At 32.7% G+C, this 15,896-nt stretch overlaps 1 long non-coding RNA gene across 1 annotated transcript in view; it reads left to right on the plus strand.

Moving 5' to 3' along the window:
* The first annotated feature begins 373 nt into the window (after positions 1 to 373).
* LOC141572842 (uncharacterized) overlaps positions 374 to 15,896 on the plus strand; it is a 214,144-nt gene continuing 198,621 nt past the window's right edge. Inside the window, exon 1 of the long non-coding RNA XR_012498335.2 lies at positions 374 to 406. This is a non-coding gene — a long non-coding RNA (uncharacterized LOC141572842). The remainder of the gene's footprint in view (positions 407 to 15,896) is intronic.

The raw sequence follows: 15,896 nt of genomic DNA on the forward strand, positions 1-15,896 counted from the left end.
GATTTCCTATATGCAAGATAAATATCATATACAAAGGGTGCCAGAAAATTGTATGCACATTTTAAGAAAGGAAAACTATATTAAAATTAATATATACCAATAACAAAAGATGAATACAAGTCACGTTTGACTTCTGCAATTACAGGAGGTGCTCAAAGTGGTTACCTTCAGCGTTCAGACACTTCTGGTTATGGTGAACTACTGCTTGAACAACATTGACCAAAGTGTCCACATGTATATATATTTTTGATACCCCCAGTATAAGTAGAGAGAGATTTACTTCTTTTTCAATCTGATGATACCTGTTTCCAACGTTCTTGCCCAATTTTCCTTGTAGAACCTCCAGTACAATCTTAAATAGAAGTATCAAGAGTGGACATCCTTTCACTGTTTCTGATCTTAGGAGGTAAGAATTCAGTGTTTCACTATTAAGCACACTGTAGATTGAGTTTTCTCACAGATGCACTATTTCATGTTGAGGAAATTTTTTTCTATTCCTAGTTTGTTGAGTATTTTTAGAAATAAAATCTTTAGAGATGATCATATGTTCTCCTCTATCCTAGTAATATAGTCTATCACATTGATTGATTTTCAGTGTGAAACCAATCTTGCATTCATGGGATATATACTCCTTGACAGTAGTGTATAACATTATTTTATGTGATGGATCTTATTTGCTAGTATTTCGTTGAGGACATTTCCATCTATGTTCATAAGGAATGTTAGTCTGTGGTTTTCTCCACTTAAGATATATTTTATCTGGTTTAGGTGTCGGGGTGATACTAGCCGCATTGTATGTGTTGGGAAGTGTGCTCTTCTCTTTTGCTTTTTGGAAAAGATTGTGTAATGTCATTTTAAATGAAGTCATTTAATATGATGCAATTTGTGTCTGGCTTCTTTTATTTAGCATAATGCTCTTGAGGTTCATCTGTGTTGCAGAATGTACTAGTAACTTGTTCTTTTCTCTTGCTAAATAGTATTCCATTGTATGGAGAACACGTTTGGTTTATCAATTCACAAAGTGATGGGCATTGGATTGTTTAAAATTTTTGATACTATGAATAATGTTACTAAGATCACTTGCTTAAAGGTTTTTATGTTGACATGCTTTTATTTCATTTGAGAAATAACCTGAAATGGAATTATTCAGTTTAATGGTAAGTTTATTCTTATGAAACTGCCAAATTGATTGCCAAACTGACTATGTATATCATTTGATATTCCTGTCAGGAATGTGTGAAGGCTTCAGTTTCTCTATATCCTGTCTTTTCCTTATGATGGTTATGGTTTTGATTAAGGTAGTCATTCTAGCGGGTGTGTAATACATCTCATTTTGGGTTTAATTTACATTTCTGTAAAACCTAAAGATGACATGTACATTAGTCATCCGTACATTGGTGAAATGTCTATTCAAATCTTTGCCCATTTTTTAAATGGCATAATTCAAATTTACTTTTATTAGTATTGTCTCGTTATATTTCTTTGTGTTTTTATTGACTTGTTATCAACATATTATTGATTTGTTAGAATCTTTATATATTCTGGAACAAGATTTTAACATTAATTTTTTTTGAAATGGAATTCATTTATGGGAAAATAATTTAAATTTAAATTTAATCGATACCAGATATATCAAACCTACTCCTATTTTACTGTTTGCTAATAACCTTTAAAGATTAAGTAATAAAACAATGAAGCTGTGGAAGTAATTATTATTTATATCCCTTGGAGGATCTGCCATTCACAACCTGGTATGTCTTCTTAAGAGTTATAACTAATCTTATTCAAGCAAATATATTTTGATTGAATTTATTCTTTTTATTTTTTTTTGCCAAAAATATTAATGGATTCAGTTCTGGATTCTAAAGGTTGTTCTATGGCTCTAGAACTCTCAAAATTCTCTAATTTCCTAGTTTAAGCTCAGTATGCTCTTTCTGGAAACTGCCCAGTTTCATCTTACTTGAGTTTTAAATTGAACCCAAAGATGCCTAGAGTCAGCTGTCTAGAATGCTGTCAGAGAATGATGACTTTAAAATAAATTAAAAGCTGGCCTGAATTATTCATTCCCAGCACTTTCAGAACAACACATGTAAGCAAGGTTTTTATTTTCTTTCTAAAGTAGTGCTGCCATCAGTTCAGGTATCTTGTTCCCTCATTAACTTCCAGAAGATGGTGAATTTCACAGTTAATACTAATTACAACCCTAAATTTAGTATACAAAAAGAACCTATATTATGCAGTTGGGTGAAAGTCAGTGAATATGAAAATAACTCAAATTATGTCTCTATAACTATAAAAAACAATTCAACCGAGAAAATATGAAGACGTAATTGGCTTTATTAATCAATTCATGAATCCAGCAGTGTCCCACCTGCAACTGGTAGGGTGATCAGAGGGCTTGTACTAAATGGAAGGTTGTTATGGGAAGAAGGGTGGGGCAAGAGAGCTGTTAAGACAAGTACAGATAGGATTATATTTAGACCAAGACACCTTCTTTTGGGAGGAAAGGAATGGCCAGGGTTTTTATTATGCAGATGTCTCTTCTTTCTATGGGGGAGAAGATTTTAACTGGTGCTTGACCAGAAAATTCCAGACTGGTTGATTAAGATTGTATTTCTAGGAAAGACTGAAACAGCAGTTAGATCAGATGTTAAGTCAAAGTTTGGTATCATGGGCTTTAGTACAAGCAATATCATTTTGGGCCTTGCATTTTTCTTTAATAATAATAATAAGGAAAACTGCCTGATCTGTAGAATGACCTCTTCACCTACTGCAGGCATTCATCAGTTCTTAACCACTAATTCCTTTTGGCTCAAAGGTGACATTGTCTTACCTCCAATGACCCTCTCATTTTATCAGGGGGTACTTTCTAAAATTATAACCTCACTTTTCTAAATTGTTAATTTCTCTATCTCTCATACTAATGTCATTATCATCCAATGTTCTAATATCTTTTACCTCAAAAAGAAACAAAAAGAATTTTAAATGTATAAAGTTTTGCCTACTCTACTGAAATTTTACGAGGTCTCCTTTTATCATTAACTAAATTTAAAAATCTAAGAGAGGGATTATTTTTTCAGTTTTATTGAGAATTTATTGAAATATAATATTGTATAGGCGTAAGGTATATATACGAGGTGTCACAATTAAGTTTGCGAACTTTTTACAATGATGTTGCTAATCTTTTTGATATCAGAGGGATTATTCATTATGAATTTGTACCAATTGGACAAACTGTTAACCAAGTTTACTATTTGGAAGTGCTGAAAGGCTGCATGAAAAAGTTAGATGACCTGAACTTTTCGCCAACAATTCATGGCTCTTGCATCATAACAATGTACCAGCTCAAACGGCACTGTCTGTGAGGGCGTTTTTTAGCCAGTAAACAAATAACTGTATTAGAACACCCTCCCTACTCACCTGATCTGGCCCCCAATGACTTCTTTCTTTGCCTGAAGATGAAGGAAATAGTGAAAGGAAGACATTATGATGACATTCAGGACATCAAGGGTAATACAATGACAGCTCTGATGGCCATTCCAGAAAAAGAGTTCCAGAATCGCTTTGAAGGGTGAACTAGGCGCTGGCATCAGTGCACAGCTTCCCAAGGGGAGTACTTAGAAGGTGCCCCTAGTGATACTCAGCAATGAGGTATATAGCACTTTTCCTAGCATGAGTTTATGAACTTAATTGTCCGACCTCATATATAATTTCAGATTATAAATATCCCAAGTGTAACTAGGAGTCCCACTCCACAGAGCATCTACAGTCGATCCATCTCACCCTATTGAGGATCGTCATCACTCAGCTTCCCAGAAATTGCCCTGTACCCTCACCAGTGAGGAAAGTGCCCTTCAAGAAAACCAGGTTTTTTTTCTCTGTGCCCTCCAAGAAAGCCAGGTTTTTTTCAATAGTAAACATAATTTGCTTTGTTTTATGAAACTTATAAGGAGGCTGCGATATTTCATTTTAATCCCTGAACACTGGCCTTTAAGTTTGGGTGTATTCCTGATTCTAGTAATAGGTCAAGTGACATTCTTGATTTTATTAATATCTGTAGTTATCTTTCTAATTCTACATCAACATTTTATGGAACAATTAAGAATTTAGAACTCACTCAATTGTCAAAACTTCTTTAACCCTTGTTAATATCAATCATTTAAAAGGGTTTGGGATTGAATACAATACGTAATATTAAATAATATCCATTTTAATGTACTAGATCTTTTACTACTAAATAAAAGATTTTTCTCCCAAGTGTATTTTAAGTCACATTAACATTTTTCAAAAGCTTTTAATAATTTCTTTCAAAAAGTGTCCCTAAAACTTCCTGAGAGCTATAAAATGTCTCATTACTCCAGTCACATGGAATTTGTTAAAGTCTAATAACGTGGTCTCTCTCCCTTCTCCTTATTTCTTTATTTCCCCAATCTATACCCCAATATGACTCATTACATTTATAGATGAATGCTAGAACTATAAAGGCTGGAAATTTATTATAATATGAACTATTTTGCTAAGTGAAGGAGAATTACTTTGGAAGTAAGACGAATGTTTGTCAAAGGGGGAAAAAAGTTTAAATGTTAAGAGTGTATGCCTTCTTGGTTTAATTCTCGATTTTATATGTACATATTGGTGGTAAAGTACTCTGAAAATTAGCAATGTCTAGAGAGATCTGTACTACAAAACTGTTATCAATTTACAATAGAAATATGTCTATGTCAAACAAGGTCAGAATTGTTCTGTTCAGAGATGAACATGCTGTGCTCTTAATTTGAATTTTATCTTTTTTCAAGCTGAATAAAGGAAATAATTGGAAATAGTTCATACAATAATGTCACAGTAGAAAACTTTTTGAGAATAATCACTTGTAAATTAAGTGGTTTGGGATACACCGTGATAGAAGCCATTTGAGTTTTGGTACATGTTAATATTATTTTGACGGAATTGAACCTAACATTTATTCATGCTATATTACATAGATGAATGGCATGATAATATTCCTAGAATTTGCTTCCTAGGTTTTTGTTCATAACTGTAAGGCATTGTGTTAGGCATTGTAGGAGATACGAAAGAACAACATAGTCATGCCGGTGACATTGCTATTTCTTAAAGGAGGTGAGGCATGCACGTGAAGAAGTCCAATGTCTTCTGTTAAAAAATTACTGTCTTCCTTGTAAAATTTTATACACATTTGTTCAATAAAAAGATTTCCAGAACATTAAGAAAGTAGATGTTATGGGAACATTGACTGCTTTATAAAATAATGTTAATATTGTCATCTATTGAGAGCCATGTATATACCAAGAACTATAATAATGCTTTACGTATTATATATCTCTACATTCACACAATTTTACAAAGAGTGTACTATTTTTCATCTTTAATAAGTGATAATATGCTTTTTAGAAATCTTAAGTATATGCCCAAATATAATAACCAGCTACTGACTGAGATCTTCCAGACTTTGTATTAGTAAATATAACACTGGTGCCTGTAATTAACATCCATCCCCCAAGTTTCTGTGGTTTGATAAAATTTAATTTTATTTCTCTTTCATTTAAGGTCCTATAGGGATTCATTGTTAGGGGGCAGCTTTACGCAATTTGTGATTTAGAAACCTGACTTTTTCCATTTTTATGGCTGTCTGCCATCCCCATAGGGCCTTAAAATTATCTTTATTCAGTAGCAGAAGAAAGAGATAAATGGACATGTCAAACTCACTTGTTAAAAGTTCTGATCAGAAAATGAGCCACAGTTTTTAAATTTGTATTCTATTAATGAAGCTAATAGCATGGCCACACCCAATTCATTCTGCAAAGGGACCTAGAGATGTTGTCACCTCCAGAAATAAGCCCACATGGTAGTAGGCAGAGTGCTACTTTTTGGTAGAGAGTCATCTCCATGAGACTCCTAATGACATGTTAATTCCACATCACTCTCTCTGATAAATAATATGTAAGTCTATTTAATTTAAGTTTTTGTTTAAATATTTTACTCGGTATGAAAATTTTACCCTGCAGATGTTTAATTGCAATTCATTAATTGCACACTGTTATATGATAGAGAATAGCTCAGGAGCAACATTTTGATCCAGTAGATCTACTTAACTTCACTATATGCAGTAGCAGTCACGTGAGCATTCATCACTCTTCCCACTCTGACATTATCTCTGATAGTTTTACAGAATCATACCACTATCAGCTTCCAGAATTTAAAACTAAATATACTTTCTCCTCCTTAGAAGTTGTCCTAGTAGACAAGAACACTTTGCTTGCCTTTGTAACCATATGTATTGGTTATCTTTCTTGAATCAAGAGAAATTCTACCATGCGCTACCAATAATGGTAATAACTCAAAAGTCCGTATTTTTTTTCTTGTCATGTGTATTAGTAACTTAACTGGAATTTTACTTCTAGTGTTTACAAAGTTCTATGTACTTGTTTCAAACAAATATATATTTAAAAACTATATCCTATTTTAATTAAGTATAAGGGTTTTCTATGACATAATTATGCATATGCAAAATAAGAATGTGCAACTGGAAGAATTATATTCTGAAATCATGTTGATAAAACTTATTTTCCTTTATCACCTAATCAATGGGTATTTTTCCACATGGCCAATTTAAGAACTATTTTACTTTTAATGTCTTTAATCATATAATATTATAATGTATATGTGTATATATTATGTGTATGTATATACATATGTATTATATCTGTATACATATTATATATATACACACACATACACACATATACGTGTGTGTGTGTATGAACTTAGTAAATTATTATAGGGCAAACACTTACCTGCACTCACCACTTTGTTCAAGTGTCAGACGCCCTAGAAACTTCACGTGTCCTGTCCTAATCATGCTTCCTTTTCCTCTTGCAAACATAATCATCCTCCTGTTTTTTAACTCCCATGTATTCCTTTATGATTTTATCATAGAACTATGCATCATTAGATGACATGATGTGATCTTGACCATTAAAGTCATATCTTTTAAGTTTCAGTTTATGAAGGACTGAGGCTATCTGACCTGTAAATTCTCCCGTGTGTGTGGATTGCCTGATCACAATGAAGTTCATCATGATCCTTTGCCATCAGGGTGCAGAGGCTGAACCAACTTGGACTTTTGATGCCTTTGGCAAAAGCATAGGTAGAATTGAGTTCTCCCACCTGGAGGCACATACTATTAATAGTAACAGTTGATATTCAATGCTTAGACCTATTAACTCATTGGGGGCTGTAAAGTTTTGGTGTTCTATCCTTTTGTTCTCATTGATTAGCTGGAATACTTAGATAAGAAAATAGTTCTCACCATATTTGTTTAACAATAGTATAGTTAATTTGGGCCTAGGGATGCAACTGGGTTTATTTATTTATTTATTTATTTAAAAATTTTTACTGGAGAAGAGGAACAGTGTGTATTTCCAGGACTTTATTGGGGAACAGTGTGTTTTCCACAGGGCCCATTGGCTCCAAGTTGTTGTCCTTCAATCTAGCTGTGGAAGGCGCAGCTCAGCTCCAAGTCCAGTCACTGTTTTCAATCTAGTTGTGAAGGGCGCAGCCCACCATCCCATGCGGTAATTGAACAGGCAACCTTGTTATTAAGAGTTAGCGCTCTAACCACCGGAACCATCCTGCCACAGCTGCCTTCTTGATTGGTTCTAGTAAAAATAAAAAATTAGAAAATATATACAGTTAAAAATATAAGGTACCAAATGCATTCACGTTGATTTTTCCAATTCAAAACTATATAATTTTTAACATAACCATATGCCCATAACATTACATTTTGTCTCCTTCAAAAACGCTGATTCTGACTAACACAGGGAATAGAAAATTTAGAATATCTCATAATCACTCATTTGTTTTAGCTCACATTATACACACATCAATTTCAGAATAAAATACTTTTTTTCCAGTTTCATTGAGATATAATTGACATATAGCATTGTATAAGATTCAGGTATACAATATAATTATTTTTTTAAAATTAATACTAATATTAATATATACTTATAATACTTATAATAATGCTTATAATAATAATCATAACCAACTATGATTATTGAAAACCAGTACATTTTGTGTATATTTGATCCCCATTTTTTAATGAGGTACTATATCTGCATTGTCAGAGAATGTAACCAATTCTGTACTCTCTCTCTTATAGTGCTCTTTTTAGTTATAACTGTATATTCAATGTTCACCATTACTCAGTTTATGTCATTCTAGATTTTTGGTTGCATGAAGCTCATTCTCTAGGCAATTCCTCAGGAAGGACTCATAGATACTGTTTTCCTGAGTTTCTGAATGCTGATAACAGTTTTTCTATGAACTTTGTACTTAGAGAGTTTTGTTAGATATGTTTGGTTCACATTTTATTTTCTTGAATACTCCAGTTTCCTTGGCATAAATATCTAAACATCTGAGAATCCAATTTTCTTCATTTATAAAGCCATGTGCTTTATTTGCTTACATGTCTAAAAAATGATTATATTTTTAAGCTTAGTAATGGTACTAGAGTATGCTTTGATGCTGGTCATTCTGGATTAATATTCTCAAATACATGGTGTGCTCTTAGAGTACATAGTTTGTTTGTTTTTTCTGTATTAAAATTTTTCTTGAATTGTTTAGGATTCGTTCTTTGACCTTTATTTTTTTCGATTCCTAATATCTATATGATGGCTCTTCTTTTCTTGTCTCCAATATTAGTCCTATTTTTCAAGTTCTTTTTATCACTTTTATTGGATTTAATATTTTTCTCCTTGTCTGCTATCTCTCTTGGAGCATTGTGAATTGTTTCTATTCACTTTTGTAATCCTTAACTGCAACTTTAGTATTTTTCTCTTATTTATAATTTTTTCTTAGTTCTATTATCTTATTTCTGAGTTTTTAAAATTCTTTTGTTTTTCATATATTTTCTGCTTAAATTGTTTTAGTTTGTTTTGTGATAGCATTTAATAATTTTGATCTGTTCAAGTGAAGAGCATTTCTCAAATGTTCTTAGGCACCAGGCAGACTCAATACCATGTTTCCCCGAAAATAAGACCTAGCCGGACAATCAGCTCTAATCCGTCTTTTGGAGCAAAAATTAGTATAAGACCAGTCTTATTTTACTATAAGACTGGATCTTTATAATAGAATAGCGTAGAGTAGAATAGAATAGAATATATAATATAATATAAGACCGAGTCTTATATAAGACTGGATCTTATATTAATTTTTGCTTCAAAAGATGCATTAGAGCTAATTGTCCGGCTAGGTCTTATTTTCGGGGAAACGGGGTTCTTTCATAGGATGAAAGAACATGGACCAAGGAAGAATAGCAATTATTTATTTAAGAAGTACGTAATTGTCAGTGTGGTTTATCTACTTCGGTAAGCATTTTTCAAATATCTAATAAATCATTTAATCTTTCTAACAGCTCTATATAATAGGTTTAATTATTATCCTTGTTTTATGAATAAGGAGACAGGTTAAACAACTTGCTGCAAATCATATCTAGTGGAGACATCAGGATGTGCACATATGTAGTGTGCTTGCAGAAAAAGACCGTCTCTTAATCATTAAGTTTGAGTGTATAAGGTCAAGAGTAGCTGCAAAGGTCATTGTTGACTGAGCAGACAGAATATTCAACTGAAGTTGCTTAAGTTCCTCTTATCACAACTTAGGATTCTTTCGAACAACTCAGTGACACCAAAAAATGACTGCAATGTTAGGAAATAGTAATGCAGATTTCAAGAAAAACAGGCAGTGTCTGGAGTCAAAATTAAATTTTTCTTCCACCAGAAAGCCTAGAAGTACCCTTTCTAATGAGAAACACCAAACAGTTGTCTATCTTTCACTTCAAACTGTAAGATACTGAATTAAATTTCATGCAGTGCTCATTTACTTACCCTGTAGGTATTTTGTAAAATCGCCAGGTTAACACTGAGCGATTAACAAAATGCCTCAGCTTTAAAAACAACAACAAGTAAAGAATATGGGCAACTACATTCTAAAGCTGAATTTCCTTTATACATCAAATGGAATATGCTCATAATATTTAAACAACATTTTTGAATGGATATTTAAATTGAGTCCATGTTATGAGGTATTTGCAATTTTGATTACATATGCTCTCAAAGGGATCATAAATTAAAATTTGAGTGATTGACACTTTGATAATAAGCATAATTCATCCAGTCAGTGTAAAATTGCATTCAGTAAATCATCAGTAACCTATTATCTCACACCAGACTTGAGGTATTGCTGTTATTTAAAATATGGATAGGTGAGTTTTAAGATACTAGTTGTCTACGTGCCTTGTCAAACCAGGCATGCAACAAACAATTCATGTTGGGTTTTAACAACTACGTTTGAAAAAGCATTTAACTGTTGCTGTGGACTGAATTGTGTTCCCCAAGATTCATATGTTAAGCACTAGACCCCAGTGTGATAATGATATTTGGAGATGGGGACTTTGGGAGATAATTAGAATTAAATGAGTTCATGAAGGTGGGACCTTCATGATGAGATTAGTGACTTTAGAAGAAGTGGTTCCAGAAAACTCACTCCTCTATGCCATGTGAGGCCATAGTGAGAAGGTAGCTTGGAAGACAGCTCTCCACATGACCTGACTGCTGGCTCCCTGATCTTGGGTGTACAATACAGTATTGTTAACTATAGGCACAGTTGGTGTAGCAAATGTCTAGAACATATTTTGCACAACTGAACTGTTGTACCCTTGGAACAGCAATTCCCCATCATCCCTACCCCCAGGACCTGGCAACCTTTTTGTAGATTCTACTCTGCTTCTTTGAGTCTGACAGGTTTAAATACCGCATATAAATGGAATCATGCAGTATTGATCCTTCTGTGGCTAGTTTATTCTATTTACCATAATATCCTTGAAATTCATTCATGTTGTTGAAAAAAGGCAGGTTTTCCTTCTTTTTGAAGGCTAAATAATATTTTAAGTATATACTACATTTTTTATCCATTCAACCATCAGTGGACATTTAGGGGGTTTCTATATCTCAGCTAACAATACAGAAATGATAGTAGAAGTGCAGATAGCTCTTTAAAATCCTTATTTCAATTCTTTTGGATATACAGGTGGTGCCAAAAAATGTATACACATTTTAAGAAAGGAACAAACTGTATTAAAATTGTGATACTCAATATATACTAATAACAAGAGATGAATACAAGTCATGTGTATACAGTTTTTTGGCTCCCTGGGTATATTCAGAAGTAGGATTTCTGGATTATGTATTGGCTCTATTTTTATTTTTCCAAGGAATCTCCACACAGTTTAAAATAGAAGTTGTACCATTTTACATTCCCACCTACAGATTTCCAGTTTCTCTACATTCTTGCTAACACTTATCTTTTTTGTTTGTTTGTTTGTTTTTTGATAATGTTGTCTCACACCTGTTAGGATGGCTATCACATGGTGGTTTTGATGTGCATATCCCTAGTGATTAGTGATGTTAAACATCTTTTCACTTATCTGTTGGCCATTTATATGTCTTATTTGGAGAAGTGTCTATTAAGGTTCTTTGCTCAGTTTTTAATTATGTTGTTTTATATTTTATTTTTGGCTATTGAGTTATATGTGTTCCTTATATATTTTGGATATTAATCTCTTAAGATACATGGTCTGCAAATATTTTCTAACCATTCTGTAGGTTGCCTTTTCACTTTGATCATTGTTTCATTTGCTGTTCAGAAGCTTTTTAGTTTGATATTGTCCCAGTGTTTTGTTTTTGTTTTAGCTGCTGAGTTTTTGGTGTAATACATGGAGTCATGCCAAGAAAAATGCAGTAACGCTTTCATCCTGTGTTTTCTTCTAGGAGTTTTACACTTTCTAGTCTTAAATTTAAATCTTTAATCCACTTTGAGTTGATTTTTGTGTATGATGTAAGACAAGGGTTCAATTTCATTCTTTTGCATGTGAATATGTGTATTTTAGGCACCTTTTTCAAAAATCAGTTGCCTATATATGTGCGGTTTTATTTCTAGTCTCTATTCTGTTCCATTGGTCTATATTTCTGTTTTTGTGCAAGTACCATACTGTTTTAATCACTATAGCTTTGTAAAATATTTTATATCAGAAATTGTGATGCCTCCAGCCTTGTTCTGTCTTAAGATTGTTTTGGTAACTTGGGATCTAATATGTTTCCTTATGAGTTTTATATTTTTTTAAATTTCTGTAAAAAAAATAAAAAACAAAAAACTGCCACTGGGATTTTCAGGACAGTTACACTTAATCTGTTGATTGCTTTGGGAGGTGCATGCATTTTAACAATATTAACTCTTCAAGTCCATGAACACAGATGTGTTTCCATTTATTTGTGTCTTCTTTCATTTCACCAATATTTTTTGTAGTTTTCATGTGCCAGTCTTTGACCTCTTTGGTTAAGTTTAATCCTAAGTATTTTTTTGTTTGTTTGTTTTGATGCTATTATAAATAAGATTTTTTTTAAATTTCCTTTTTGGATAGTTTGTTATTAGTGTATAAAAATACAACTGATTCTTTGTATGTTGACATTGTATCCTGCAACTTAATTTGCTCATTAGTTCTAATCATTTTTTGGTGAAGACTTTAGAGTGTTCTATATACAAGATTGCGTCATATACAGAGGCAATTTTACCTCTTTCTGATTTGAGGTGGTTTTTTTTTTAATTATTGTTCTTGCTTAATTGCTTTGGTGAGGACTCCAATATTGTGCTGAATAGAATTACCAAGAGTGGGCATCCTTGCTGTGTTTCTAATTTTAGAGCAAAAGCTTTGTTTTTCACTATTGAGTATGATGTTAGCTGTGGGCTTACCATACATGGCTTTAATATTTTGAGATACATTTCTTCTATACCTAGTATATTGAGAATTTTTATAATAAAGGTGTGTTGAATTTTGTCAAATGCTTTTTCTTCATCTATTGAGATAATCATGTGATTTTTATCCTTCATTGTGTTAATATGATGTATCACACTAATTACTATCATATGCTGAACGATTGTTGGGATAAATCCCATCTGGTCATGATGTATGATCCTTCTAATGTGTATTTGTGTTTGGTTTGCTAACATTTTGTTGAGGATATTTGCATCTATGTTCATGAGAGAGATTGTCCTGTAATTTGTTTCTATTGTAGTGTCTTTGTCTTCCTTTTCATTTGTCTTAAGATATTTCCTTTTAGTAACTTCTTTAACCCATTAGTTGTCAAACATGTTTAATTTCCATCTATTTATGAATTTTCCAATTTTCTTCTTTTACTGATTTCTAGTTTTATTTCGTTACAGTTAGAAAAGATACTTTGTGTGATTTCAATCTTCTTAAATTTATTAAGACTTGTAACCTACCATATGTTTGATGAGACTATTCCATATGCACTTCAGAAGAATGTATGTCTTGCTGTTGTTGTTAGCATGTTTTAATAATGTCTGTTAGGTCCATTTGCTCTGTAGTGTGGTTCAAGTACATTGTTTCCGTATTGATTTTTTGGTATGGATTTTCTATCTCTTATGGAAAGTGGAGTATTGAAGTCTCCCACTATTATGTTATTTCTATCTATTTCTACCTTTGAATCAGTCAATGTTTGCTTTAGTTATTCAGGTGCTCTGATGTTGGAGATCGTGTGTGTGTGTGTGTACACACACATATGTACATACATATACATACACATATATATGTTATATTTTCCTGATGAATTGACTCTTTTATCATTGTTTAATGACCTTTTTATTTTGTAACAGATTTTGACAAAGTATATTTTGCCTGATAAAAAAAATAGCGACCTTTGCTATGTTTTGGTTACCATTTGCTTAGAATATTTTTTCTATCCATTTACTTCAACAGTGTCCTTAAGTAAATCTCTTATAGAGAGCGTATAGTTTGATTTTGTTTTTACATCCATTCAACCACCCTGTCCTTTGATTAAGGAGTTTAATCTATTGAGGGTTAAAATAATTGTTAAGGGATAAGAACTTAAAATTGACATTCTGTTATTTGTTTTCTGTGTGTCTTATACTTCTTTTGTTCCTCTTTTCTAATTTTCCTACTCCTCCTTTGTGCTTAGTTGATTTCTCTTTATTGATATGCTTTGATTCCTTTGTGTGTGTGTGTGTGTGTGTGTGTGTAACTTCTGTAGGTATTTTCTTTGTGCATACCATAAAGCTTACATAAAACGTCTTATAGTTATAGCAGTCTATTTTAAGCTGGTAACAACTTAACTTCAATCACATACAAAACTACTCTTCTCCTCTACCATCACTTTGTTATTGATGTCACAATTTACATCTTTGTATATTGTGTATCCATTATCATATTTTGAACTTATAGCTACTCTTAACACTTTAGTCTTTTAAATTTTATACTAAAATTTTATACTAGTATTAAAAGGGATATAGAGATCACCATTGCAGTATAACGTACATTATTCTGCATTTGTCCATATAGGTACCTTTACCAATGAGTTTTATACTTTCATATGGTTAAGTGTTTATTGTCCTTTCATTTCAACTTAAACAGTTGCCTTAGCATTTCTTGTAAAGCAGGTCTAGTAATGATAAACTTCCTTAGCTTTTGTTTGTCTTAGAAACATATTTGTTTGCTGGATGTAGTTTTCTTCATCACAGTTCTTTTCTTTCAGCACTCTGAATATATAATCCTACTCCCTGTTGACTTGAAAGGTTTCTTTTGAGAAACTAACTGATAGTCTTATGGGAGTTTACTTGTGTACAATGAGTTGCTTTTCTCTTGCTGCTTTCAAGATTATCTCTTTGTCCTTGACTTTTGACAATTGGTTTATAATGTGTCTCACTGTATACTTAGTTGCATGCTATTTGGGATCCTTTAAGTTTCATGAGTCTGGATGTCCATTTCCTTCTCTAGATTTGGGAAGCTTTCAGCTATTTATTTAAATATTATTTCTACCCACCTTCTCCTTCAGTATCTCCAAAATGCATATTAATTTATTTGATGGTGTCCTATACACCCCTTAGGCTTTCTTCACTCTTGTCTATTCTTTTTTTGATGTTGCTCTTCTGACTAGAGAATTTCAAATGACCTGTCTGCAAGTTTGCTGATTCATTTTTCTGCTTGATAAACGGTGTGTTGAAGCCATCTATTGAATTTTTCAGTTTAATTATTGTATTCTTCACCTCCAGAATTTCTGTTGGTTCTTTTTATAGTTTCTGTATCTGTTTTATAGGTCTTTTTCATTTTGTTCATGTATTGTTTTCTTGATTTCATTTATTTATCTGTCTGTGTTCTCTTGTAACTCACTGACCTGTTGTTGTTTTTGTTATTATTATTATTTTGATCAGAAAATTCATAGATCTCCATTAATTTAGAATCAAATACTAAAGATTATTTTTTCTTTCTTTTGATTTTGTCATGGTTCCATGATTCTCCATGCTACTTGTAGTTTTAATTGGTGTCTGCATATTTGAAGAAACATTCACCTCTGCCAGAGTTTATAGACTGGCTTTGATAGAGAAAGACCTTCACCAACTGGCCCAGATAATGATTCTGGGAGATTCTCAAAAGCATAACACCCATTTCTTTTTCTTTGTTCCTAAATGTCTCTACCAAACTGTGCCAATTCCATTACAGCTCCATGTGAGGTGGGACAGAAACTAGTCCCTGGAGCAAAGCACAAGCAGACCAGGGACATTGGTAAATACTCTACTCTCTCCTCCCCCCGACTGTCAGGGAGAAGTTGCAGGCTGAAGTAGTCAATCTCTTAGCATGAGCTCTGCTAACGTGGGTAGAGACTGAGGTGGGTAAAGTGATATTGTTCTTACCTATTTCATTGTGACTGTTCTCAGTTTTGTGCTCATCTGGTATACTGCATCTTCTTACTTGATTCTGAACTTTTTCTAAACATATTTTG

The sequence above is a fragment of the Rhinolophus sinicus genome, chromosome 15 (assembly GCF_057876585.1).
Source record: "Rhinolophus sinicus isolate RSI-liver-muscle chromosome 15, RSI-T2T, whole genome shotgun sequence".
Classification (NCBI taxonomy): Eukaryota; Metazoa; Chordata; class Mammalia; order Chiroptera; family Rhinolophidae; genus Rhinolophus; species Rhinolophus sinicus.